At 43.1% G+C, this 22,609-nt stretch overlaps 8 non-coding genes and 67 pseudogenes across 8 annotated transcripts; all 75 read right to left on the bottom strand.

Moving 5' to 3' along the window:
- Positions 1-5: 5 nt before the first annotated feature.
- On the bottom strand, positions 6-124 carry LOC134897645 (5S ribosomal RNA; annotated as a pseudogene).
- A 107-nt stretch (positions 125-231) lies between these two features.
- Positions 232-350, bottom strand: LOC134886624 (5S ribosomal RNA). The gene has a single exon (XR_010170704.1). It is a non-coding gene; the product is annotated as a 5S ribosomal RNA (ribosomal RNA).
- A 107-nt stretch (positions 351-457) lies between these two features.
- On the bottom strand, positions 458-576 carry LOC134892948 (5S ribosomal RNA; annotated as a pseudogene).
- Positions 577-683: 107 nt separating this feature from the next.
- Positions 684-802, bottom strand: LOC134896743 (5S ribosomal RNA; annotated as a pseudogene).
- Positions 803-909: 107 nt separating this feature from the next.
- Positions 910-1,028, bottom strand: LOC134897021 (5S ribosomal RNA; annotated as a pseudogene).
- A 107-nt stretch (positions 1,029-1,135) lies between these two features.
- LOC134897766 (5S ribosomal RNA) lies at positions 1,136-1,254 on the bottom strand (annotated as a pseudogene).
- Positions 1,255-1,361: 107 nt separating this feature from the next.
- Positions 1,362-1,480, bottom strand: LOC134890708 (5S ribosomal RNA; annotated as a pseudogene).
- A 107-nt stretch (positions 1,481-1,587) lies between these two features.
- On the bottom strand, positions 1,588-1,706 carry LOC134896915 (5S ribosomal RNA; annotated as a pseudogene).
- Positions 1,707-1,813: 107 nt separating this feature from the next.
- LOC134893592 (5S ribosomal RNA) lies at positions 1,814-1,937 on the bottom strand (annotated as a pseudogene).
- Positions 1,938-2,044: 107 nt separating this feature from the next.
- On the bottom strand, positions 2,045-2,163 carry LOC134898028 (5S ribosomal RNA; annotated as a pseudogene).
- A 107-nt stretch (positions 2,164-2,270) lies between these two features.
- On the bottom strand, positions 2,271-2,389 carry LOC134896520 (5S ribosomal RNA; annotated as a pseudogene).
- A 108-nt stretch (positions 2,390-2,497) lies between these two features.
- Positions 2,498-2,616, bottom strand: LOC134890517 (5S ribosomal RNA; annotated as a pseudogene).
- A 107-nt stretch (positions 2,617-2,723) lies between these two features.
- LOC134896816 (5S ribosomal RNA) lies at positions 2,724-2,842 on the bottom strand (annotated as a pseudogene).
- A 107-nt stretch (positions 2,843-2,949) lies between these two features.
- LOC134886195 (5S ribosomal RNA) lies at positions 2,950-3,068 on the bottom strand. The gene has a single exon (XR_010170286.1). It is a non-coding gene; the product is annotated as a 5S ribosomal RNA (ribosomal RNA).
- A 333-nt stretch (positions 3,069-3,401) lies between these two features.
- On the bottom strand, positions 3,402-3,520 carry LOC134890518 (5S ribosomal RNA; annotated as a pseudogene).
- A 107-nt stretch (positions 3,521-3,627) lies between these two features.
- Positions 3,628-3,746, bottom strand: LOC134897248 (5S ribosomal RNA; annotated as a pseudogene).
- A 107-nt stretch (positions 3,747-3,853) lies between these two features.
- LOC134893453 (5S ribosomal RNA) lies at positions 3,854-3,972 on the bottom strand (annotated as a pseudogene).
- Positions 3,973-4,079: 107 nt separating this feature from the next.
- LOC134898049 (5S ribosomal RNA) lies at positions 4,080-4,198 on the bottom strand (annotated as a pseudogene).
- A 107-nt stretch (positions 4,199-4,305) lies between these two features.
- Positions 4,306-4,424, bottom strand: LOC134887208 (5S ribosomal RNA; annotated as a pseudogene).
- Positions 4,425-4,535: 111 nt separating this feature from the next.
- On the bottom strand, positions 4,536-4,654 carry LOC134894784 (5S ribosomal RNA; annotated as a pseudogene).
- A 107-nt stretch (positions 4,655-4,761) lies between these two features.
- LOC134897330 (5S ribosomal RNA) lies at positions 4,762-4,880 on the bottom strand (annotated as a pseudogene).
- Positions 4,881-4,987: 107 nt separating this feature from the next.
- On the bottom strand, positions 4,988-5,106 carry LOC134889472 (5S ribosomal RNA; annotated as a pseudogene).
- A 107-nt stretch (positions 5,107-5,213) lies between these two features.
- Positions 5,214-5,331, bottom strand: LOC134898147 (5S ribosomal RNA; annotated as a pseudogene).
- Positions 5,332-5,438: 107 nt separating this feature from the next.
- LOC134897328 (5S ribosomal RNA) lies at positions 5,439-5,557 on the bottom strand (annotated as a pseudogene).
- Positions 5,558-5,664: 107 nt separating this feature from the next.
- LOC134898240 (5S ribosomal RNA) lies at positions 5,665-5,783 on the bottom strand (annotated as a pseudogene).
- Positions 5,784-5,890: 107 nt separating this feature from the next.
- Positions 5,891-6,009, bottom strand: LOC134892891 (5S ribosomal RNA; annotated as a pseudogene).
- Positions 6,010-6,116: 107 nt separating this feature from the next.
- LOC134893456 (5S ribosomal RNA) lies at positions 6,117-6,235 on the bottom strand (annotated as a pseudogene).
- A 107-nt stretch (positions 6,236-6,342) lies between these two features.
- Positions 6,343-6,461, bottom strand: LOC134897798 (5S ribosomal RNA; annotated as a pseudogene).
- A 107-nt stretch (positions 6,462-6,568) lies between these two features.
- On the bottom strand, positions 6,569-6,687 carry LOC134890748 (5S ribosomal RNA; annotated as a pseudogene).
- Positions 6,688-6,798: 111 nt separating this feature from the next.
- Positions 6,799-6,917, bottom strand: LOC134894783 (5S ribosomal RNA; annotated as a pseudogene).
- A 107-nt stretch (positions 6,918-7,024) lies between these two features.
- LOC134897327 (5S ribosomal RNA) lies at positions 7,025-7,143 on the bottom strand (annotated as a pseudogene).
- A 107-nt stretch (positions 7,144-7,250) lies between these two features.
- On the bottom strand, positions 7,251-7,369 carry LOC134889470 (5S ribosomal RNA; annotated as a pseudogene).
- A 107-nt stretch (positions 7,370-7,476) lies between these two features.
- Positions 7,477-7,596, bottom strand: LOC134892657 (5S ribosomal RNA; annotated as a pseudogene).
- A 107-nt stretch (positions 7,597-7,703) lies between these two features.
- LOC134894043 (5S ribosomal RNA) lies at positions 7,704-7,822 on the bottom strand (annotated as a pseudogene).
- A 108-nt stretch (positions 7,823-7,930) lies between these two features.
- Positions 7,931-8,049, bottom strand: LOC134895569 (5S ribosomal RNA; annotated as a pseudogene).
- Positions 8,050-8,156: 107 nt separating this feature from the next.
- On the bottom strand, positions 8,157-8,275 carry LOC134894815 (5S ribosomal RNA; annotated as a pseudogene).
- A 111-nt stretch (positions 8,276-8,386) lies between these two features.
- LOC134895948 (5S ribosomal RNA) lies at positions 8,387-8,505 on the bottom strand (annotated as a pseudogene).
- Positions 8,506-8,612: 107 nt separating this feature from the next.
- Positions 8,613-8,731, bottom strand: LOC134895670 (5S ribosomal RNA; annotated as a pseudogene).
- Positions 8,732-8,838: 107 nt separating this feature from the next.
- LOC134890690 (5S ribosomal RNA) lies at positions 8,839-8,957 on the bottom strand (annotated as a pseudogene).
- Positions 8,958-9,064: 107 nt separating this feature from the next.
- On the bottom strand, positions 9,065-9,183 carry LOC134887163 (5S ribosomal RNA; annotated as a pseudogene).
- Positions 9,184-9,290: 107 nt separating this feature from the next.
- Positions 9,291-9,409, bottom strand: LOC134897970 (5S ribosomal RNA; annotated as a pseudogene).
- Positions 9,410-9,516: 107 nt separating this feature from the next.
- On the bottom strand, positions 9,517-9,635 carry LOC134890707 (5S ribosomal RNA; annotated as a pseudogene).
- Positions 9,636-9,742: 107 nt separating this feature from the next.
- Positions 9,743-9,861, bottom strand: LOC134894042 (5S ribosomal RNA; annotated as a pseudogene).
- Positions 9,862-9,968: 107 nt separating this feature from the next.
- LOC134885861 (5S ribosomal RNA) lies at positions 9,969-10,087 on the bottom strand. Its single transcript, XR_010169965.1, has one exon. It is a non-coding gene; the product is annotated as a 5S ribosomal RNA (ribosomal RNA).
- A 107-nt stretch (positions 10,088-10,194) lies between these two features.
- On the bottom strand, positions 10,195-10,313 carry LOC134897337 (5S ribosomal RNA; annotated as a pseudogene).
- A 107-nt stretch (positions 10,314-10,420) lies between these two features.
- LOC134895207 (5S ribosomal RNA) lies at positions 10,421-10,539 on the bottom strand (annotated as a pseudogene).
- A 107-nt stretch (positions 10,540-10,646) lies between these two features.
- On the bottom strand, positions 10,647-10,765 carry LOC134895248 (5S ribosomal RNA; annotated as a pseudogene).
- A 107-nt stretch (positions 10,766-10,872) lies between these two features.
- LOC134892726 (5S ribosomal RNA) lies at positions 10,873-10,991 on the bottom strand (annotated as a pseudogene).
- Positions 10,992-11,098: 107 nt separating this feature from the next.
- On the bottom strand, positions 11,099-11,217 carry LOC134897560 (5S ribosomal RNA; annotated as a pseudogene).
- Positions 11,218-11,324: 107 nt separating this feature from the next.
- On the bottom strand, positions 11,325-11,443 carry LOC134890574 (5S ribosomal RNA; annotated as a pseudogene).
- A 107-nt stretch (positions 11,444-11,550) lies between these two features.
- LOC134895180 (5S ribosomal RNA) lies at positions 11,551-11,669 on the bottom strand (annotated as a pseudogene).
- A 107-nt stretch (positions 11,670-11,776) lies between these two features.
- On the bottom strand, positions 11,777-11,895 carry LOC134893751 (5S ribosomal RNA; annotated as a pseudogene).
- Positions 11,896-12,002: 107 nt separating this feature from the next.
- LOC134890946 (5S ribosomal RNA) lies at positions 12,003-12,122 on the bottom strand (annotated as a pseudogene).
- Positions 12,123-12,229: 107 nt separating this feature from the next.
- LOC135065732 (5S ribosomal RNA) lies at positions 12,230-12,348 on the bottom strand. The gene has a single exon (XR_010252005.1). It is a non-coding gene; the product is annotated as a 5S ribosomal RNA (ribosomal RNA).
- Positions 12,349-12,455: 107 nt separating this feature from the next.
- On the bottom strand, positions 12,456-12,574 carry LOC134897208 (5S ribosomal RNA; annotated as a pseudogene).
- A 107-nt stretch (positions 12,575-12,681) lies between these two features.
- LOC135069669 (5S ribosomal RNA) lies at positions 12,682-12,800 on the bottom strand. Its single transcript, XR_010255846.1, has one exon. It is a non-coding gene; the product is annotated as a 5S ribosomal RNA (ribosomal RNA).
- Positions 12,801-12,907: 107 nt separating this feature from the next.
- LOC134896723 (5S ribosomal RNA) lies at positions 12,908-13,026 on the bottom strand (annotated as a pseudogene).
- Positions 13,027-13,133: 107 nt separating this feature from the next.
- LOC134897367 (5S ribosomal RNA) lies at positions 13,134-13,252 on the bottom strand (annotated as a pseudogene).
- Positions 13,253-13,359: 107 nt separating this feature from the next.
- On the bottom strand, positions 13,360-13,478 carry LOC135069919 (5S ribosomal RNA). The gene has a single exon (XR_010256098.1). It is a non-coding gene; the product is annotated as a 5S ribosomal RNA (ribosomal RNA).
- Positions 13,479-13,585: 107 nt separating this feature from the next.
- LOC134887504 (5S ribosomal RNA) lies at positions 13,586-13,704 on the bottom strand (annotated as a pseudogene).
- A 107-nt stretch (positions 13,705-13,811) lies between these two features.
- LOC134896721 (5S ribosomal RNA) lies at positions 13,812-13,930 on the bottom strand (annotated as a pseudogene).
- A 107-nt stretch (positions 13,931-14,037) lies between these two features.
- Positions 14,038-14,156, bottom strand: LOC134897372 (5S ribosomal RNA; annotated as a pseudogene).
- A 5,593-nt stretch (positions 14,157-19,749) lies between these two features.
- On the bottom strand, positions 19,750-19,868 carry LOC134893552 (5S ribosomal RNA; annotated as a pseudogene).
- A 106-nt stretch (positions 19,869-19,974) lies between these two features.
- On the bottom strand, positions 19,975-20,093 carry LOC134890909 (5S ribosomal RNA; annotated as a pseudogene).
- A 107-nt stretch (positions 20,094-20,200) lies between these two features.
- LOC134896519 (5S ribosomal RNA) lies at positions 20,201-20,319 on the bottom strand (annotated as a pseudogene).
- Positions 20,320-20,426: 107 nt separating this feature from the next.
- LOC135070389 (5S ribosomal RNA) lies at positions 20,427-20,545 on the bottom strand. The gene has a single exon (XR_010256555.1). It is a non-coding gene; the product is annotated as a 5S ribosomal RNA (ribosomal RNA).
- Positions 20,546-20,652: 107 nt separating this feature from the next.
- LOC134896720 (5S ribosomal RNA) lies at positions 20,653-20,771 on the bottom strand (annotated as a pseudogene).
- A 107-nt stretch (positions 20,772-20,878) lies between these two features.
- On the bottom strand, positions 20,879-20,997 carry LOC134896946 (5S ribosomal RNA; annotated as a pseudogene).
- Positions 20,998-21,104: 107 nt separating this feature from the next.
- On the bottom strand, positions 21,105-21,223 carry LOC134888050 (5S ribosomal RNA; annotated as a pseudogene).
- A 107-nt stretch (positions 21,224-21,330) lies between these two features.
- Positions 21,331-21,449, bottom strand: LOC134893808 (5S ribosomal RNA; annotated as a pseudogene).
- Positions 21,450-21,556: 107 nt separating this feature from the next.
- LOC134893551 (5S ribosomal RNA) lies at positions 21,557-21,675 on the bottom strand (annotated as a pseudogene).
- Positions 21,676-21,781: 106 nt separating this feature from the next.
- On the bottom strand, positions 21,782-21,900 carry LOC134893807 (5S ribosomal RNA; annotated as a pseudogene).
- A 107-nt stretch (positions 21,901-22,007) lies between these two features.
- On the bottom strand, positions 22,008-22,126 carry LOC134890908 (5S ribosomal RNA; annotated as a pseudogene).
- A 107-nt stretch (positions 22,127-22,233) lies between these two features.
- Positions 22,234-22,352, bottom strand: LOC134896493 (5S ribosomal RNA). The gene has a single exon (XR_010172018.1). It is a non-coding gene; the product is annotated as a 5S ribosomal RNA (ribosomal RNA).
- A 107-nt stretch (positions 22,353-22,459) lies between these two features.
- LOC134893550 (5S ribosomal RNA) lies at positions 22,460-22,578 on the bottom strand (annotated as a pseudogene).
- Between the last annotated feature and the right edge of the window lie 31 nt (positions 22,579-22,609).

Here is a 22,609-nt window from a genome sequence, read left to right as displayed (position 1 = left end):
AAAAATACCTGCAGCACCTTGTATTCCCAGGTGATCTCCCATCCATGTACTAACCAAGTCAAACACTGCTTAGCTTCCAAGATCAGATGAGATTTGGTGTACCCAGTGTGGTGTGGCTGTAGATGAGCTTTGTGGTTTCTGTTAGAACTTTTCTACTTCTAACTACTGGTACATACATGAATAAGTTTGAAAATGGAATGCAGCAACAGAACGGTGTTTGCAGTATAAAAATATCTACAGCACATTGTATTCCCAGGTGGTCTCCCATCCAAGTACTAACCAGGCCCAACACTGCTTAGCTTCCAAGATCAGATGAGATTGGGCAAATCCAGTGTGGTGTGGCTGTAGATGAGCTTTCTGGTTTCTGTTAGAACTTTTCTACTTCTAACTACTGGTAAATAAATGAATAAGTTTGAAAATGGAATGCATCAACAGAACGGTGTTGGCAGTATAAAAATACCTACAGCACCTTGTATTCCCAGGTGGTCTCCCATACAAGTACTATCCAGGCCCAACACTGATTAGCTTCCAAGATCAGATGAGATTGGTCGTATCTAGTGTGGTATAGCTGTAGATGAGTTTTGTGGTTTCTGTTAGAACTTTTCTACTTCTAACTACTGGTACATAAATGAATAAGTTTGAAAATGGAATGCATCAACAGAACGGTGTTGGCAGTATAAAAATACCTACAACACCTTGTAATCCCAGGTGGTCTCCAATCCAAGTACTAACCAGGCCCAACACTGCTTAGCTTCCAAGTTTAGATGAGATTTGGTGAATCCAGTGTGGTGTGGCTGTAGATGAGCTTTGTGGTTTCTGTTAGAACTTTTCTACTTCTAACTACTGGTACATAAATGAATAAGTTTGAAAATGGAAAGCATCAACAGAACGGTGTTGGCAGTATAAAAATACCTACAGCACCTTGTATTCCCAGGTGATCTCCCATCCAAGTACTAACCAGTCCCAACACTGCTTAGTTTTGAAGATCAAATGAGATTGGGTGTATCAAGTGTGGTGTGGCTGTAGATGAGCTTTGTGGTTTCTGTAAGAACTTTTCTACTTCTAACTACTGGTACATAAATGAATAAGTTTGAAAATGGAATGCATGAACAGAACGGTGTTGGCAGTATAAAAATACCTACAGCACCTTGTATTCCCAGGTGATCTCCCATCCAAGTACTAACCAGGACAAACACTGCTTAGCTTCCAAGATAAGATGAGATTTGGCGTACCCAGTGTGGTGTGGCTGTAGATGAGCTTTGTGGTTTCTGTTAGAACTTTTCTAGTTCTAACTACTGGTACATACATGAATAAGTTTGAAAATGGAATGCAGCAACAGAACGGTGTTTGCAGTTTAAAAATATCTGTAGCACCTTGAATTCCCAGGTGGTCTCCCATCCAAGTACTAACCAGGCCCAACACTGCTTAGCTTCCAAGATCAGATGAGATTGGGCGAATCCAGTATGGTGTGGCTGTAGATGAGCTTTCTGGTTTCTGTGAGAACTTTTCTACTTCTAAATACTGGTAAATAAATGAATAAGTTTGAAAATGGAATGCATCAACAGAACGGTGTTGGCAGTATAGAAATACCTACAGCACCTTGTATTCCCAGGTGGTCTCCCATACAAATACTATCCAGGCCCAACACTGATTAGTTTTGAAGATCAGATGAGATTGGGTGTATCAAGTGTGGTGTGGCTGTAGATGAGCTTTGTGGTTTCTGTTAGAACTTTTCTACTTCTAACTACTGGTACATAAATGAATAAGATTGAAAATGGAATGCATCAACAGAACGGTGTTGGCAGTATAAAAATACCTACAGCACCTTGTATTCCCAGGTGGTCTCCCATCTAAGTACTAACCAGGCCCAACACTGCTTAGCTTCCAAGATCAGATGAGATTTGGTGTATACAGTGTGGTGTGGTGTGGCTGTAGATGAGCTTTGTGGTTTCTGTTAGAACTTTTCTACTTCTAACTACTGGTACATAAATTAATAAGTTTGAAAATGGAATGCATCAACAGAACAGTGTTGGCAGTATAAAAATACCTACAGCACCTTGTATTACCAGGTGATCTCCCATCCAAGTACTAACCAGTCCCAACACTGCTTAGTTTTGAAGATCAGATGAGATTGGGTGTATCAAGTGTGGTGTGGCTGTAGATGAGCTTTGTGGTTTCTGTAAGAACTTTTCTACTTCTAACTACTGGTACATAAATGAATAAGTTTGAAAATGGAATGCATCAACAGAACGGTGTTGGCAGTATAAAAATACCTACAGCACCTTGTATTCCCAGGTGATCTCCCATCCAAGTACTAACCAGGACAAACACTGCTTAGCTTCCAAGATAAGATGAGATTGGGCGTAGCCAGTGTGGTGTGGCTGTAGATGAGCTTTGTGGTTTCTGTTAGAACTTTTCTAGTTCTAACTACTGGTACATACATGAATAAGTTTGAAAATGGAATGCAGCAACAGAACGGTGTTTGAAAGTATAAAAATATCTGTAGCACCTTGTATTCCCAGGTGGTCTCCCATCCAAGTACTAACCAGGCCCAACACTGCTTAGCTTCCAAGATCAGATGAGATTGGGCGAATCCAGTATGGTGTGGCTGTAGATGAGCTTTCTGGTTTCTGTTAGAACTTTTCTACTTCTAAATACTGGTAAATAAATGAATAAGTTTGAAAATGGAATGCATCAACAGAACGGTGTTGGCAGTATAGAAATACCTACAACACCTTGTATTCCCATGTGGTCTCCCATACAAGTACTATCCAGGCCCAACACTGATTAGTTTTGAAGATCAGATGAGATTGGGTGTATCAAGTGTGGTGTGGCTGTAGATGAGCTTTGTGGTTTCTGTTAGAACTTTTCTACTTCTAACTACTGGTACATAAATGAATAAGATTGAAAATGGAATGCATCAACAGAACGGTGTTGGCAGTATAAAAATACCTACAGCACCTTGTATTCCCAAGTGGTCTCCCATCCAAGTACTAACCAGGCCCAACACTGATTAGCTTCCAAGATCAGATGAGATTTGGTGTATACAGTGTGGTGTGGCTGTAGATGAGCTTTGTGGCTTCTGTTAGAACTTTTCTACTTCTAACTACTGGTACATAAATTAATAAGTTTGAAAATGGAATGCATCAACAGAACGGTGTTGGCAGTATAAAAATACGTACAGCACCTTGTATTCCCAGGTGATCTCCCTTCCAAGTACTAACCAGTCCCAACACTGCTTAGTTTTGAAGATCAGATGAGATTGGGTGTATCAAGTGTGGTGTGGCTGTGGATGAGCTTTGTGGTTTCTGTAATAACTTTTCTACTTCTAACTACTGGTACATAAATGAATAAGTTTGAAAATGGAATGCATCAACAGAACGGTGTTGGCAGTATAAAAATACCTACAGCACCTTGTATTCCCAGGTGATCTCCCATCCAAGTACTAACCAGGCCAAACACTGCTTAGCTTCCAAGATCAGATGAGATTGGGCGTACCCAGTGTGGTGTGGCTGTAGATGAGCTTTGTGGTTTATGTTAGAACTTTTCTACTTCTAACTACTGGTACATACATGAATAAGTTTGAAAATGGAATGCATCAACAGAACAGTGTTGGCAGTATAAGAGTAGCTACAGCACCTTGTATTCCTAGGTGGTCTTCCATCCAAGTACTAACCAGAACCAACTCTGCTTAGCTTCCAACATCAGATGAGATTGGGCGTATCCAGTGTGGTGTAGCTGTAGATAAGTTTTGTGGTTTCTGTTAGAACTTTTCTACTTCTAACTACTGGTACATAAATGAATAAGTTTGAAAATGGAATGCATCAACAGAACGGTGTTGGCAGTATAAAAATACCTACAGCACCTTGCATTCCCAGGTGGTCTCCCATCCAAGTGCTAACCAGGCCCAACACTGTTTTACTTCCAAGATCAGATGAGATTGGGCGTATCCAGCATGGTGTGGCTGTAGATGAGCTTTGCGCTTTCTGTGAGAACTTTTCTACTTCAAACTTCTGGTACATAAATTAAAAAGTTTGAAAATGGAATGCATCAACAGAACGGTGTTGGCAGTATAAAAATTTCTACAGCTCCTTGTATTTCCAGGTGGTCGCCCATCCAAGTACTAACCAATCCCAACACTGCTTAGCTTCCAAGATCAGATGAGATTGGGCGTATCCAGTATGATGTGTCTGTAGCTGAGCTTTGTGGTTTCTGTTAGAACTTTTCTACTTCTAAGTACTGGTACATAAATGAATAAGTTTGAAAATTGAATGCGTCAACAGAACGGTGTTGGCAGTATAAAAATACCTACAGCACCTTGTATTCCCAGGTGGTTTCCCATCCAAGTACTAACCAGGCCCAACACTGCTTAGTTTCCAAGATCAGATGAGATTGGGCGTATCCAGTGTGGTGTAGCTGTAGATGAGCTTTGTGGTTTCTGTTAGAACTTTTCTACTACTTACTACTGGTACATAAATAAATAAATAAGTTTGTAAATGGAATGCATCAACAGAACGGTGTTGGCAGTATAAAAATACCTACAGCACCTTGTATTCCCAGGTGGTCTCCCATCCAAGTACTAACCAGGCCCAACACTGCTCAGTTTCCAAGATCAGATAAGATTGGGCATATCCACTGTGGTGTGGCTGTAGACAAGCTTTGTGGTTTCTGTTAGAACTTTTCTACTTCTAAGTACTGGTACAAAAATGAATAAGTTTGAAAATGGAATGCATCAACAGAACGGTGTTGGCAGTATAAAAATACCTACAGCATCTTGTATTCCCAGGTGGTCTCCCTTCCAAGTGCTAACCAGGCACAACACTGCTTAGCTTCCAAGATCAGATGAAATTGAGCGTATCCAGTGTGGTGTGGCTGTAGATGATATTTGTGGTTTCTGTTAGAACTTTTCTACTTCTAACTACTGGTACTTAAATGAATAAGTTTGAAAATGGAATGCATCAACAGAACGGTGTTGGCAGTATAAAAATTCCTACAGCACCTTGTATTCCCAGGTGGTCTCCCATCCAAGTACTAACCAGGCCCAACACTGCTTAGTTTCCAAGATCAGATGAGATTGGGCGTATCCAGTGTGGCGTGGCTGTAGATGAGCTTCGTGGTTTCTGTTAGAACTTTTCTTCTTCTAACTACTGGTACATAAATGAATAAGTTTGAAAATGGAATGCATCAACAGAACGGTGTTGGCAGTATAAAAATACCTACAACACCTTGCATTCCCAGGTGGTCTCCCATTCAAGGACTAACCAGGCCCAACACTGCTTAGCTTCCAAGATCAGATGAGATGGGCCTATCAAGTGTGGTGTGGCTGTAGACCAGCTTTGTGGTTTCTGTTAGAACTTTTCTACTTCTAACTACTGGTACATAAATGAATAAGTTTGAAAATGGAATGCATCAACAGAACGGTGTTGGCAGTATAAAAATACCTACAGCATCTTGTATTCCCAGGTGGTCTCCCTTCCAAGTGCTAACCAGGCACAACACTGCTTAGCTTCCAAGATCAGATGAAATTGAGCGTATCCAGTGTGGTGTGGCTGTAGATGATATTTGTGGTTTCTGTTAGAACTTTTCTACTTCTAACTACTGGTACTTAAATGAATAAGTTTGAAAATGGAATGCATCAACAGAACGGTGTTGGCAGTATAAAAATTCCTACAGCATCTTGTATTCCTAGGTGGTCTCCCATCCAAGTATTAACCAGGCCCAACACTGCTCAGTTTCCAAGATCAGATAAGATTGGGCATATCCACTGTGGTGTGGCTGTAGACCAGCTTTGTGGTTTCTGTTAGAACTTTTCTACTTCTAAGTACTGGTACATAAATGAATAAGTTTGAAAATGGAATGCATCAACAGAACAGGGTTGGCAGTACAAAAATACCTACAGCACCTTGTATTCCCAGGTGGTCTCCCATCAAAGTTTTAACCAGGCCCAACACTGCTTAGCTTCCAAGATCAGATGAGATTGGGCGTATCCAGTGTGGTGTGGCTATAGATAATATTTGTGGTTTCTGTTAGAACTTTTCTTCTTCTAAGTACTGGTGCATAAATGAATAAGTTTGAAAATGGAATGCATCAACAGTACGGTGTTGGCATTATAAAAATACCTACAGCACCTTGCATTCCCAGGTGGTCTCCCATCCAAGTGCTAACCAGGCCCAACACTGTTTTACTTCCAAGATCAGATGAGATTGGGCGTATCCAGCATGGTGTGGCTGTAGATGAGCTTTGCGCTTTCTGTGAGAACTTTTCTACTTCAAACTTCTGGTACATAAATTAAAAAGTTTGAAAATGGAATGCATCAACAGAACGGTGTTGGCAGTATAAAAATTTCTACAGCTCCTTGTATTTCCAGGTGGTCGCCCATCCAAGTACTAACCAATCCCAACACTGCTTAACTTCCAAGATCAGATGAGATTGGGCGTATCCAGTATGATGTGTCTGTAGCTGAGCTTTGTGGTTTCTGTTAGAACTTTTCTACTTCTAAGTACTGGTACATAAATGAATAAGTTTGAAAATTGAATGCGTCAACAGAACGGTGTTGGCAGTATAAAAATACCTACAGCACCTTTTATTCCCAGGTGGTTTCCCATCCAAGTACTAACCAGGCCCAACACTGCTTAGTTTCCAAGATCAGATGAGATTGGGCGTATCCAGTGTGGTGTAGCTGTAGATGAGCTTTGTGGTTTCTGTTAGAACTTTTCTACTACTAACTACTGGTACATAAATAAATAAATAAGTTTGTAAATGGAATGCATCAACAGAACGGTGTTGGCAGTATAAAAATACCTACAGCACCTTGTATTCCCAGGTGGTCTCCCATCCAAGTACTAACCAGGCCCAACACTGCTCAGTTTCCAAGATCAGATAAGATTGGGCATATCCACTGTGGTGTGGCTGTAGACAAGCTTTGTGGTTTCTGTTAGAACTTTTCTACTTCTAAGTACTGGTACAAAAATGAATAAGTTTGAAAATGGAATGCATCAACAGAACGGTGTTGGCAGTATAAAAATACCTACAGCATCTTGTATTCCCAGGTGGTCTCCCTTCCAAGTGCTAACCAGGCACAACACTGCTTAGCTTCCAAGATCAGATGAAATTGAGCGTATCCAGTGTGGTGTGGCTGTAGATGATATTTGTGGTTTCTGTTAGAACTTTTCTACTTCTAACTACTGGTACTTAAATGAATAAGTTTGAAAATGGAATGCATCAACAGAACGGTGTTGGCAGTATAAAAATTCCTACAGCACCTTGTATTCCCAGGTGGTCTCCCATCCAAGTACTAACCAGGCCCAACACTGCTTAGTTTCCAAGATCAGATGAGATTGGGCGTATCCAGTGTGGCGTGGCTGTAGATGAGCTTCGTGGTTTCTGTTAGAACTTTTCTACTTCTAACTACTGGTACATAAATGAATAAGTTTGAAAATGGAATGCATCAACAGAACAGGGTTGGCAGTACAAAAATACCTACAGCCCCCTTGTATTCCCAGGTGGTCTCCCATCAAAGTATTAACCAGGCCCAACACTGCTTAGCTTCCAAGATCAGATGAGATTGGGCGTATCCAGTGTGGTGTGGATGTAGATGTGCTTTGTGGTTTCTGTTAGAACTTTTCTACTTCTAACTACTGGTACATAAATGAATAAGTTTGAAAATGGTATGCATCAACAGAACGGTGTTGGCAGTATAAAAACACCTACAGCAGCTTGTATTCCCAGGTGGTCTCCCATCAAAGTATTAACCAGGCCCAACACTGCTTAGCTTCCAAGATCAGATGAGATTGGGCGTATCCAGTGTGGTGTGGATGTAGATGAGCTTTGTGGTTTCTGTTAGAACTTTTCTACTTCTAACTACTGGTACATAAATGAATAAGTTGGAAAATGGAATGCATCAACAGAACGGTGTTGGCAGTATAAAAAATACCTACAGCATCTTGTATTCCCAGGTGGTCTCCCATCCAAGTGCTAACCAGGCACAACACTGCTTAGCTTCCAAGATCAGATGAGATTGAGCGTATCCAGTGTGGTGTGGCTGTAGATGATATTTGTGGTTTCTGTTAGAACTTTTCTACTTCTAACTACTGGTACATAAATGAATACGTTTGAAAATGGAATGCATCAACAGAACGGTGTTGGCAGTATAAAAACACCTACAGCAGCTTGTATTCCCAGGTGGTCTCCCATCCAAGTACTAACCAGGCCTAACACTGCTTAGTTTCCAAGATCATATGAGATTGGGCGTATCCAGTGTGGTGTGGCTGTAGATGAGCTTTGTGGTTTCTGTTAGAACTTTTCTACTACTAACTACTGGTACATAAATAAATAAATAAGTTTGTAAATGGAATGCATCAACAGAACGGTGTTGGCAGTATAAAAATACCTACAGCCCCTTGTATTCCCAGGTGGTCTCCCATCCAAGTACTAACCAGGCCCAACACTGCTCAGTTTCCAAGATCAGATAAGATTGGGCATATCCACTGTGGTGTGGCTGTAGACCGGCTTTGTGGTTTCTGTTAGAACTTTTCTACTTCTAAGTACTGGTACATAAATGAATAAGTTTGAAAATGGAATGCATCAACAGAACAGGGTTGGCAGTATAAAAATACCTACAGCACCTTGTATTCCCAGGTGGTCTCCCATCCAAGTATTAACCAGGCCCAACACTGCTCAGTTTCCAAGATCAGATAAGATTGGGTATATCCACTGTGGTGTGGCTGTAGACCAGCTTTGTGGTTTCTGTTAGAACTTTTCTACTTCTAACTACTGGTACATAAATGAATAAGTTTGAAAATGGAATGCATCAACAGAACGGTGTTGGCAGTATAAAAATACCAACAACACCTTGCATTCCCAGGTGGTCTCCCATTCAAGTACTAACCAGGCCCAACACTGCTTAGCTTCCAAGATCAGATGAGATTGGGCGTATCCAGTGTGGCGTGGCTGTAGATGAGCTTTGTGGTTTCTGTTAGAACTTTTCTTCTTCTAAGTATTGGTACATAAATGAATAAGTTTGAAAATGGAATGCATCAACAGAACGGTGTTGGCAGTATAAAAAGACCTACAGCACCTTGTATTCCCAGGTGGTCTCCCATCCCAGTACTAACCAGGCCCAACACTGCTTTGCTTCCAAGATCAGATGAGATTGAGCGTATCCAGTGTGGTGTGGCTCTAGTTGAGTTTTGTGGTTTCTGTTAGAACTTTTCTACTTCTAACTACTGGTACATAAATGAATAAGTTTGAAAATGGAATGCATCAACAGAACAGTGTTGGCAGTATAAGAGTAGCTACAGCACCTTGTATTCCTAGGTGGTCTCCCATCCAAGTATTAACCAGGCCCAACACTGCTCAGTTTCCAAGATCAGATAAGATTGGGCATATCCACTGTGATGTGGCTGTAGACCAGCTTTGTGGTTTCTGTTAGAACTTTTCTACTTCTAAGTACTGGTACATAAATGAATAAGTTTGAAAATGGAATGCATCAACAGAACAGGGTTGGCAGTACAAAAATACCTACAGCACCTTGTATTCCCAGGTGGTCTCCCATCAAAGTATTAACCAGGCCCAACACTGCTTAGCTTCCAAGATCAGATGAGATTGGGCGTATCCAGTGTGGTGTGGATGTAAATGAGCTTTGTGGTTTCTGTTAGAACTTTTCTACTTCTAACTACTGGTACATAAATGAATAAGTTTGAAAATGGTATGCATCAACAGAACGGTGTTGGCAGTATAAAAACACCTACAGCAGCTTGTATTCCCAGGTGGTCTCCCATCAAAGTATTAACCAGGCCCAACACTGCTTAGCTTCCAAGATCAGATGAGATTGGGCGTATCCAGTGTGGTGTGGATGTAGATGAGCTTTGTGGTTTCTGTTAGAACTTTTCTACTTCTAACTACTGGTACATAAATGAATAAGTTTGAAAATGGAATGCATTAACAGAACAGGGTTGGCAGTATAAAAATACCTACAACACCTTGTATTCCCAGGTGGTCTCCCATCCAAGTACTAACCAAGCCCAACACTGCTTAGCTTCCAAGATCAGATGAGATTGGGCGTATCCAGTGTGGTGTGGCTCTAGATGAGTTTTGTGGTTTCTGTTAGAACTTTTCTACTTCTAACTACTGGTACATAAATGAATAAGTTTGAAAATGGAATGCATCAACAGAACAGTGTTGGCAGTATAAGAGTAGCTACAGCACCTTGTATTCCTAGGTGGTCTCCCATCCAAGTATTAACCAGGCCCAACACTGCTCAGTTTCCAAGATCAGATAAGATTGGGCATATCCACTGTGGTGTGGCTGTAGACCAGCTTTGTGGTTTCTGTTAGAACTTTTCTACTTCTAAGTACTGGTACATAAATGAATAAGTTTGAAAATGGAATGCATCAACAGAACAGGGTTGGCAGTATAAAAATACCTACAGCACCTTGTATTCCCAGGTGGTCTCCCATCCAAGTGCTAACCAGGAACAACACTGCTTAGCTTCCAAGATCAGATGAGATTGAGCGTATCCAGTGTGGTGTGGCTGTAGATGATATTTGTGTTTTCTGTTAGAACTTTTCTACTTCTAACTACTGGTACATAAATGAATACGTTTGAAAATGGAATGCATCAACAGAACGGTGTTGGCAGTATAAAAATACCTACAGCATCTTGTATTCCCAGGTGGTCTCCCATCCAAATACTAACCAGGCCCAACACTGCTTAGCTTCCAAGATAAGATGAGATTGGGCGTATCCAGTGTGGCGTGGCTGTAGATGAGCTTTGTGGTTTCTGTTAGAACTTTTCTTCTTCTAACTACTGGTACATAAATGAATAAGTTTGAAAATGGAATGCATCAACAGAACGTTGTTGGCAGTATAAAAATACCTACAACACCTTGTTTTCCCAGGTGGTCTCCCATTCAAGTACTAACCAGGCCCAACACTGCTTAGCTTCCAAGATAAGATGAGATTGGGCGTATCCAGTGTGGTGTGGCTGTAGACCAGCTTTGTGGTTTCTGTTAGAACTTTTCTACTTCTAACTACTGGTACATAAATGAATAAGTTTGAAAATGGAATGCATCAACAGAACAGTGTTGGCAGTATAAGAGTAGCTACAGCACCTTGTATTCCTAGGTGGTCTCCCATCCAAGTATTAACCAGGCCCAACACTGCTCAGTTTCCAAGATCAGATTAGATTGGGCATATCCACTGTGGTGTGGCTGTAGACCAGCTTTGTGGTTTCTGTTAGAACTTTTCTACTTCTAAGTACTGGTACATAAATGAATAAGTTTGAAAATGGAATGCATCAACAGAACAGGGTTGGCAGTATAAAAATACCTACAGCACCTTGTATTCCCAGGTGGTCTCCCATCCAAGTATTAACCAGGCCCAACACTGCTTAGCTTCCAAGATCAGATGAGATTGGGCGTATCCAGTATGGTTTGGATGTAGATGAGCTTTGTGGTTTCTGTTAGAACTTTTCTACTTCTAACTACTGGTACATAAATGAATAAGTTTGAAAATGGAATGCATCAACAGAACGGTGTTGGCAGTATAAAAATACCTACAACACCTTGCATTCCCAGGTGGTCTCCCATCCAAGTGCTAACCAGGCACAACACTGCTTAGCTTCCAAGATCAGATGAGATTGAGCGTATCCAGTGTGGTGTGGCTGTAGATGATATTTGTGGTTTCTGTTAGAACTTTTCTACTTCTAACTACTGGTACATAAATGAATACGTTTGAAAATGGAATGCATCAACAGAACGGTGTTGGCAGTATAAAAATTCCTACAGCACCTTGTATTCCCAGGTGGTCTTCCATCCAAGCACTAACCAGGCCCAACACTTCTTAGCTTCCAAGATCAGATGAGATTGGGCGTATCCAGTGTGGCATGGCTGTAGATGAGCTTTGTGGTTTCTGTTAGAACTTTTCTTCTTCTAAGTACTGGTACATAAATGAATATGTTTGAAAATGGAATGCATCAACAGAACAGTGTTGGCAGTAATTAAATACCTATAGCACCTTGTATTCCCAGGAGGTCTCCCATCCAAGTACTAAACCAGGCCCAACACTGCTTAGCTTCCAAGATCAGATGAGATTGGGCGTATCCAGTGTGGTGTGGCTCTATATGAGTTTTGAGGTTTCTGTTAGAACTTTTCTACTTCTAAGTACTGGTACATAAATGAATAAGTTTGAAAATGGAATGCATCAACAGAACGGTGTTGGCAGTATAAAAATACCTACAGCACCTTGTATTCCCAGGTGGTCTCCCATCCAAGTACTAACCAGGCCCAACACTGCTTAGCTTCCAAGATCAGATGAGATTTGGTGTATACAGTGTGGTGTGGCTGTAGATGAGCTTTGTGGTTTCTGTTAGAACTTTTCTACTTCTAACTACTGGTACATAAATGAATAAGTTTGAAAATGGAATGCATCAACAGAACGGTGTTGGCAGTATAAAAATACCTACAGCACCTTGTATTCCCAGGTGATCTCCCATCCAAGTACTAACCAGGACAAACACTGCTTAGCTTCCAAGATAAGATGAGATTGGGCGTAGCCAGTATGGTGTGGCTGTAGATGAGCTTTGTGGTTTCTGTTAGAACTTTTCTAGTTCTAACTACTGGTACATAAATGAATAAGATTGAAAATGGAATGCATCAACAGAACGGTGTTGGCAGTATAAAAATACCTACAGCACTTTGTATTCCCAGGTGGTCTCCCATCCAAGTACTAACCAGGCCCAACACTGCTTAGCTTCCAAGATCAGATGAGATTGGGCGTATCCAGTGTGGTGTGACTGTAGATGAGCTTTGTGGTTTCTGTTAGAACTTTTCTACTTCTAACTACTGGTACATAAATGAATAAGTTTGAAAATGGAATGCATCAACAGAACGGTGTTGACAGTATAAAAATACCTACAGCACCTTGTATTCCCAGGTGATCTCCCATCCAAGTACTAACCAGTCCCAACACTGCTTAGTTTTGAAGATCAGATGAGATTGGGTGTATCAAGTGTGGTGTGGCTGTAGATGAGCTTTGTGGTTTCTGTTAGAACTTTTCTACTTCTAACTACTGGTACATAAATGAATAAGTTTGAAAATGGAATGCATCAACAGAACGGTGTTGGCAGTATAAAAATACCTGCAGCACCTTGTATTCCCAGGTGATCTCCCATCCATGTACTAACCAAGCCAAACACTGCTTAGCTTCCAAGATCAGATGAGATTTGGTGTACCCAGTGTGGTGTGGCTGTAAATGAGCTTTGTGGTTTCTGTTAGAACTTTTCTACTTCTAACTACTGGTACATACATGAATAAGTTTGAAAATGGAATGCAGCAACAGAACGGTGTTTGCAGTATAAAAATATCTACAGCACATTGTATTCCCAGGTGGTCTCCCATCCAAGTACTAACCAGGCCCAACACTGCTTAGCTTCCAAGATCAGATGAGATTGGGCGAATCCAGTGTGGTGTGGCTGTAGATGAGCTTTGTGGTTTCTGTTAGAACTTTTCTACTTCTAACTACTGGTACATAAATGAATAAGATTGAAAATGGAATGCATCAACAGAACGGTGTTGGCAGTATAAAAATACCTACAGCACATTGTATTCCCAGGTGGTCTCCCATCCAAGTACTAACCAGGCCCAACACTGCTTAGCTTCCAAGATCAGATGAGATTGGGCGTATCCAGTATGGTTTGACTGTAGATGAGCGTTGTGGTTTCTGTTAGAACTTTTCTACTTCTAACTACTGGTACATAAATAAATAAGTTTGAAAATGGAATGCATCAACAGAACGGTGTTGACAGTATAAAAATACCTACAGCACCTTGTATTCCCAGGTGATCTCCCATCCAAGTACTAACCAGTCCCAACACTGCTTAGTTTTGAAGATCAGATGAGATTGGGTGTATCAAGTGTGGTGTGGCTGTAGATGAGCTTTGTGGTTTCTGTTAGAACTTTTCTACTTCTAACTACTGGTACATAAATGAATAAGTTTGAAAATGGAATGCATCAACAGAACGGTGTTGGCAGTATAAAAATACCTGCAGCACCTTGTATTCCCAGGTGATCTCCCATCCATGTACTAACCAAGCCAAACACTGCTTAGCTTCCAAGCTCAGATGAGATTTGGTGTACCCAGTGTGGTGTGGCTGTAGATGAGCTTTGTGGTTTCTGTTAGAACTTTTCTACTTCTAACTACTGGTACATACATGAATAAGTTTGAAAATGGAATGCAGCAACAGAACGGTGTTTGCAGTTTAAAAATATCTACAGCACATTGTATTCCCAGGTGGTCTCCCATCCAAGTACTAACCAGGCCCAACACTGCTTAGCTGTTATGAGCCACGGCTGTGGCTCATTCCTGTTTTGCATTTTGGTTCTGTATTTTATGTTATACTTCTGTTTATGTTCCCCGTGGGTATCATGGGGTGCTCGGAGCTCACCCTTAAGGAGGGGATACTGTTATGAACCAGAGGTAGTGGTTCATTTCTATTTTATGTTTATTAAGTTGTCTTGCATGCCTGGATTTCCTGTTGCTCTGTTTTAGTATGCTCTTGTCTGCTGCCGCTGGTTAGTCTGTGTAATTGCAGCTTGTTCCATGTGTTCAGCCTCACCTGGCTGCTAATTGCATCTTGTCAGCTGGAATCATGCAATAGGCCAGCTGCTCGGGATTATTAATTAGGCCTCTCTGTTATATGCTGGCTGATTGCAGTTCACAGACGCTGGTGATATTTCTGGGTTTTCAGTCTGCTTGAGTTCTGAGCTTGGTTCCTGCTAGTTCCTGAGCTTCCTGTTTGCCTGTGTCTGCTGCAGAGAGTTCCCAGTCCCGGTCTTTTCGGTTGTTCCTGTCCTCAGAGATCCTGTACTCGGAACTTACCATCTGTTCCTGGAGTCTGACCGAGCACCTTTAACATCTGGTGGTGTTCGTGAGTCGCGGCACAGCCGTGTGTTGCGGCTTGTCCGCTTCTGTTTATTATTTTGTTTAATTGTGTTCTGGAGCTTGCGGAGGATTCCGCTTCCACAGATCCACTCTGGTGTCCGGCGGTGCCGGATAGGAGTGTCGGATCAGTGGATCCTTGGTTGTCCTTTTTCCTGGCGGCTAGTCCGCACATACCTTTTGATTTAGTTAGTTAGCTTGTAACCCCTGGCCTGGTTGCTTAGTCAGAGGGCCCCTTGTTATCACCCTGTCTCGGACTTCCCCTTGTCTCCCATTAAGACCTGCGGGGGCATCGGGGTTGGGCAGACATAATCCGCCCTTCGAACGCGGCTGCCATGGGCTCAAGCAACCATAGTCTCGCAGGGGATTTCTGATAACACGGGCGAGACAACGGAGTTAGGGCGCCAGGGGTTACTAGGCTATCCAGCTCCCACAACCAGCTTATTTTCCTGTACTCAGATCCCTGCCATAAGATCTCCTCCGGTCTGGAGTACAGGAATCATAACATTATCACCAGCCATACGACAAAAAAGAAATAAAACTTTTTTTCTTTTTTGGCCCAGTCCAGTGTCTAGTCTAGAATCCAGTCCTGTCTAGAATTCAGTGTGCAGACTCCAGTCCGGTGTTTAGAATCCAGTCCGGTGTTTAGAATCCAGTCCGGTGTTTAGAATCCAGTCCGGTGTGCAGACTCCAGTCCGGTGTTTAGAATCCAGTCCGGTGTTTAGAATCCAGTCCGGTGTTTAGAATCCAGTCCGGTGTTTAGAATCCAGTCCGGTGTTTAGAATCCAGTCCGGTGTTTTAAAAAAAAAAAAAAAAAGTCTTGATTTGTTTAGCAAAATTTAGTCTTGCCTTATCTTGCCTTGTCTTGCCTTGTCTTGCCTTGTCTTGCCTTGTCTTGCCTTGTCTTAAATCCTCCTATGTCTACTATGCAAGCCCTGCAGGCATCTCTCGAAGCCCTGAACTCTGTATTCAGTGCTTTGAGACCAGAGCGACTACAAGTTTGGCAGCAATCCCTAAAGCAACTGCAAAACCTTCTGACTAAAATCTTGCTCATTTTTCCAGAAGTCGTTGAGAGTACATCTATCTCTAAAGAGACTCTTGTTCACAGTATGGTGACAAGAGACTCCTCTGGTTTAATTGAAGAGAAAAGGTTTAAAAGTTTTCTGCGGCCCAGGCTCTCAGAAGAGGAGCGTCTGCGTCGCAGAAACTTAAACTTATGCCTATATTGTGGGGGTTTAGGCCATTATCTGCAGACCTGTGAGTTGCGCAAACCAAAGTGTGGTGACGAGTCTTGCCCTCTGGCCAAGTTGAGTCATGATACAAGACCTACTCCTGTCTCTACTGTGGCAGAGGTACTTGTCACACAACCCACACAAAAAAACTCTCTGTCCTATAATTGGGGTCCTTGGGCAAGGGAGCCCCATTATAGATTCAGGAATCAAAAGAGAATGTTTCTCTCCTCTCTTGAGGTTCCTGTGGAAGCGGAGTTGCAAGTCCCTGGAGGGGTGCCCGATGCCCAGGTTCCTGGAGGGGTGCCCGATGCCCAGGTTCCTGGAGTGGTGCCCGATGCCCAGGTTCCTGGAGTGGTGCCCGATGCCCAGGTTCCTGGAGTGGTGCCCGATGCTCAGGTTCCTGGAGTGGTGCCCGATGCCCAGGGTCCTGGAGTGGTGCCCGTAGCCCAGGGTCCTGGAGTGGTGCCCGTAGCCCAGGGTCCTGGAGCGGTGCCCATAGCCCAGGGTCCTGGAGCGGTGCCCGTAGCCCAGAGTGCTGGAGCGGTACCCGATGCCCAGAGTGCTGGAGCGGTACCCGATGCCCAGAATGCTGGAGCGGTACCCGATGCCCAGAGTGCTGGAGCGGTACCCGATGCCCTAGCTTATAGAGGGACATCAAATATTATAGTTCAGGTGTCCGTACCGGAAGGGGTCTCAGAAGCTGTTACCCCAGGTAGGGATTTGAAAAGCGCAATCCCAGAAAGGGTATCTAAAACCATAGTTCTTGAAGGGAACTCGAGAAGCAAAACCCCAGAAGGGGTCTTTGAAGTAATATCCCCAAGTGGGGTCTCGAGAGACGCAGCCCCAAAGAAGGGTCTAGAAGTCGCTTCCCCAGGAAAGAACTTAAGAAGCATAGCATTAGTGGAGGATCTGAACGTTATTGCTTCAGCAAAAGTCCCGGAAGTCATAGTCCCGGGAGAACTTTCGATAATTCTCGACTCAGAGAGGGAGGCCGGTGGCCCGATCCCAGTCAGGGAGGCCAACGGCCCGGTCCCAGTAAAAGAATCCGAGGTGCTGACCCCAGCGGGGTTCCCGGAGGCCACTGCCCCAGCGGGGTTCCCGGAGGCCACTGCCCCAGCGGGGTTCCCGGAGGCCACTGCCCCAGCGGGGTTCCCGGAGGCCACTGCCCCAGGTGGGGTTCAGGAAGTCACTGCCCCGGGTGGGGTTCAGAAAATCACTGCCCCGGGTGGGGTTCAGAAAGTCACTGCCCCGGGTGGGGTTCAGAAAGTCACTGCCCCGTGTGGGGATCAGAAAGTCACTGCCCCGTGTGGGGTTCAGAAAGTCACTGCCCCGTGTGGGGTTCAGAAAGTCACTGCCCCGTGTGGGGTTCAGAAAGTCACTGCCCCGTGTGGGGTTCAGAAAGTCACTGCCCCGGGTGGGGTTCAGAAAGTCTCAGCCCCGGGTGGGGTTCAGAGAGTCTCAGCCTTGAGTAAGGTCAATAGTGACCAGGTCCTAGCAAAGCACTTCAGTCAGTCAGATGGGAAGGAAACAGATCCTGACTCTGATATCTCAACATCCATAATCTTTGATGGGGACTTAGCCCAATTTCTGGCGCTTTACAAACACTATTATATTATTATGTTGTCTAGACCATTTCTGGGCATCACTCCAGAGAACATTGTGCTCTATCTTATTTATTCTTTTAAAGGAGAGCCTTTTGAGTGGGCGACCAGCCTAATGAAAGCTGAAGATCCCATTCTTCAGGATCCCCCAGCATTCAGTGATGCAATTATTAAAAGATATGGTTCCAAAGAAATTGGTTCAGGTTCCTCTAAATCACCCGTCTTGTCTGCTGAGATTCCACCAAATACTGTAAACTCGGCACAAGAGTCCCAGCCCGTTTTGACTGCAGGATGTGCTTTTCTGACTTCTTCTTCTTCTAATAATAGTACTTTGCCAGAAAGTTCAGCTCCCAATGGTAAGAAACCTGTCTCTGATTTGAACGCAGCCTTGTTGGGTGGTACCATCAGTTCAGACAATGTTTGGGGAATTACCTTGGTCAGACCTAAAGAGCTTTGTAAAAAGAAGAAGAAGAAAAAGAAATAATTTTTGACTCTTGCCTTGATAAAAAAAAAAAAAAAGGATTTTTTTTTCCTTATCTTGTGTCCAGTGGCCACCGTCAGGGGGAGGGCACTGTTACAAGCTGTGGTTGCAGCTTGTTTCTGTTTTCGTGTCTGTTTGACCAATGTGTCAGGTTTTTTTTTTGTATCCCTTCTTCTGGATAGTCTGAATTTTGGGGTCTTTTGACCCCTCCTCAAGAGGGGGGTAATGTTATGAGCCACGGCTGTGGCTCATTCCTGTTTTGCATTTTGGTTCTGTATTTTATGTTATACTTCTGTTTATGTTCCCCGTGGGTATCATGGGGTGCTCGGAGCTCACCCTTAAGGAGGGGATACTGTTATGAACCACAGGTAGTGGTTCATTTCTATTTTATGTTTATTAAGTTGTCTTGCATGCCTGGATTTCCTGTTGCTCTGTTTTAGTATGCTCTTGTCTGCTGCCGCTGGTTAGTCTGTGTAATTGCAGCTTGTTCCATGTGTTCAGCCTCACCTGGCTGCTAATTGCATCTTGTCAGCTGGAATCATGCAATAGGCCAGCTGCTCGGGATTATTAATTAGGCCTCTCTGTTATATGCTGGCTGATTGCAGTTCACAGACGCTGGTGATATTTCTGGGTTTTCAGTCTGCTTGAGTTCTGAGCTTGGTTCCTGCTAGTTCCTGAGCTTCCTGTTTGCCTGTGTCTGCTGCAGAGAGTTCCCAGTCCCGGTCTTTTCGGTTGTTCCTGTCCTCAGAGATCCTGTACTCGGAAGTTACCATCTGTTCCTGGAGTCTGACCGAGCACCTTTAACATCTGGTGGTGTTCGTGAGTCGCGGCACAGCCGTGTGTTGCGGCTTGTCCGCTTCTGTTTATTATTTTGTTTAATTGTGTTCTGGAGCTTGCGGAGGATTCCGCTTCCACAGATCCACTCTGGTGTCCGGCGGTGCCGGATAGGAGTGTCGGATCAGTGGATCCCTGGTTGTCCTTTTTCCTGGCGGCTAGTCCGCACATACCTTTTGATTTAGTTAGTTAGCTTGTAACCCCTGGCCTGGTTGCTTAGTCAGAGGGCCCCTTGTTATCACCCTGTCTCGGACTTCCCCTTGTCTCCCATTAAGACCTGCGGGGGCATCGGGGTTGGGCAGACATAATCCGCCCTTCGAACGCGGCTGCCATGGGCTCAAGCAACCATAGTCTCGCAGGGGATTTCTGATAACACGGGCGAGACAACGGAGTTAGGGCGCCAGGGGTTACTAGGCTATCCAGCTCCCACAACCAGCTTATTTTCCTGTACTCAGATCCCTGCCATAAGATCTCCTCCGGTCTGGAGTACAGGAATCACAACATTAGCTTCCAAGATCAGATGAGATTGGGCGAATCCAGTGTGGTGTGGCTGTAGATGAGCTTTCTGGTTTCTGTTAGAACTTTTCTACTTCTAACTACTGGTAAATAAATGAATAAGTTTGAAAATGGAATGCATCAACAGAACGGTGTTGGCAGTATAAAAATACCTACAGCACCTTGTATTCCCAGGTGGTCTCCCATACAAGTACTATCCAGGCCCAACACTGATTAGCTTCCAAGATCAGATGAGATTGGTCGTATCTAGTGTGGTGTGGCTGTAGATGAGCTTTGTGGTTTCTGTTAGAACTTTTTACTTCTAACTACTGGTACATAAATGTATAAGATTGAAATTGGAATGCATCAACAGAACGGTGTTGGCAGTATAAAAATACCTACAGCACATTGTATTCCCAGGTGGTCTCCCATCCAAGTACTAACCAGGCCCAACACTGCTTAGCTTCCAAGATCAGATGAGATTTGGTGTATACAGTGTAGTGTGGCTGTAGATGAGCTTTGTGGTTTCTGTTAGAACTTTTCTACTTCTAACTACTGGTACATAAATTAATAAGTTTGAAAATGGAATGCATCAACAGAACGGTGTTGGCAGTATAAAAATACCTACAGCACCTTGTATTCCCAGGTGATCTCCCATCCAAGTACTAACCAGGACAAACACTGCTTAGCTTCCAAGATAAGATGAGATTGGGCGTAGCCAGTGTGGTGTGGCTGTAGATGAGCTTTGTGGTTTCTGTTAGAACTTTTCTAGTTCTAACTACTGGTACATAAATGAATAAGATTGAAAATGGAATGCATCAACAGAACGGTGTTGGCAGTATAAAAATACCTACAGCACATTGTATTCCCAGGTGGTCTCCCATCCAAGTACTAACCAGGCCCAACACTGCTTAGCTTCCAAGATCAGATGAGATTGGGCGTATCCAGTGTGGTGTGACTGTAGATGAGCTTTGTAGTTTCTGTTAGAACTTTTCTACTTCTAACTACTGGTACATAAATGAATAAGTTTGAAAATGGAATGCATCAACAGAACGGTGTTGACAGTATAAAAATACCTACAGCACCTTGTATTCCCAGGTGATCTCCCATCCAAGTACTAACCAGTCCCAACACTGCTTAGTTTTGAAGATCAGATGAGATTGGGTGTATCAAGTGTGGTGTGGCTGTAGATGAGCTTTGTGGTTTCTGTTAGAACTTTTCTACTTCTAACTACTGGTACATAAATGAATAAGTTTGAAAATGGAATGCATCAACAGAACGGTGTTGGCAGTATAAAAATACCTGCAGCACCTTGTATTCCCAGGTGATCTCCCATCCATGTACTAACCAAGCCAAACACTGCTTAGCTTCCAAGATCAGATGAGATTTGGTGTACCCAGTGTGGTGTGGCTGTAGATGAGCTTTGTGGTTTCTGTTAGAACTTTTCTACTTCTAACTACTGGTACATAAATGAATAAGTTTGAAAATGGAATGCATCAACAGAACGGTGTTGGCAGTATAAAAATACCTACAGCACATTGTATTCCCAGGTGGTCTCCCATACAAGTACTAACCAGGCCCAACACTGCTTAGCTTCCAAGATCAGATGAGATTGGGCGTATCCAGTGTGGTGTGACTGTAGATGAGCTTTGTGGTTTCTGTTAGAACTTTTCTACTTCTAACTACTGGTACATAAATGAATAAGTTTGAAAATGGAATGCATCAACAGAACGGTGTTGACAGTATAAAAATACCTACAGCACCTTGTATTCCCAGGTGGTCTCCCATCCAAGTACTAACCAGGCCCAACACTGCTTAGTTTTGAAGATCAGATGAGATTGGGTGTATCAAGTGTGGTGTGGCTATAGATGAGCTTTGTGGTTTCTGTTAGAACTTTTCTACTTCTAACTACTGGTACATAAATGAATAAGATTGAAAATGGAATGCATCAACAGAACGGTGTTGGCAGTATAAAAATACCTACAGCACCTTGTATTCCCAGGTGGTCTCCCATACAAGTACTATCCAGGCCCAACACTGATTAGCTTCCAAGATCAGATGAGATTGGTCGTATCTAGTGTGGTGTGGCTGTAGATGAGCTTTGTGGTTTCTGTTAGAACTTTTTACTTCTAACTACTGGTACATAAATGAATACGTTTGAAAATGGAATGCATCAACAGAACGGTGTTGGCAGTATAAAAATACCTACAGCACCTTGTATTCCCAGGTGGTCTCCCATCCAAGTACTAACCAGGCCCAACACTGCTTAGTTTTGAAGATCAGATGAGATTGGGTGTATCAAGTGTGGTGTGGCTATAGATGAGCTTTGTGGTTTCTGTTAGAACTTTTCTACTTCTAACTACTGGTACATAAATGAATAAGATTGAAAATGGAATGCATCAACAAAACGGTGTTGGCAGTATAAAAATACCTACAGCACATTGTATTCCCAGGTGGTCTCCCATCCAAGTACTAACCAGGCCCAACACTGCTTAGCTTCCAAGATCAGATGAGATTTGGTGTATACAGTGTAGTGTGGCTGTAGATGAGCTTTGTGGTTTCTGTTAGAACTTTTCTACTTCTAACTACTGGTACATAAATTAATAAGTTTGAAAATGGAATGCATCAACAGAACGGTGTTTGCAGTATAAGAAAACCTACAGCACCTTGTATTCCCAGGAGGTCTCCCATCCAAGTACTAACCAGGCCCAACACTGCTTAGCTTCCAAGATCTGATGAGATTGGGCGTATCCAGTGTGGTATAGCTGTAGATGAGTTCTGTGGTTTCTGTTAGAACTTTTCTACTTCTAACTACTGGTACATAAATGAATAAGTTTGAAAATGGAATGCATCAACAGAACGGTGTTGGCAGTATAAAAATACCTACAGCACCTTGTATTCCCAGGTGGTCTCCCATACAAGTACTATCCAGGCCCAACACTGATTAGCTTCCAAGATCAGATGAGATTGGTCGTATCTAGTGTGGTGTGGCTGTAGATGAGCTTTGTGGTTTCTGTTAGAACTTTTTAC

Source organism: Pseudophryne corroboree, chromosome 3, assembly GCF_028390025.1.
Source record: "Pseudophryne corroboree isolate aPseCor3 chromosome 3, aPseCor3.hap2, whole genome shotgun sequence".
Lineage (NCBI taxonomy): Eukaryota > Metazoa > Chordata > Amphibia > Anura > Myobatrachidae > Pseudophryne > Pseudophryne corroboree.
This window is presented reverse-complemented; position numbering and strand designations above follow the sequence as displayed.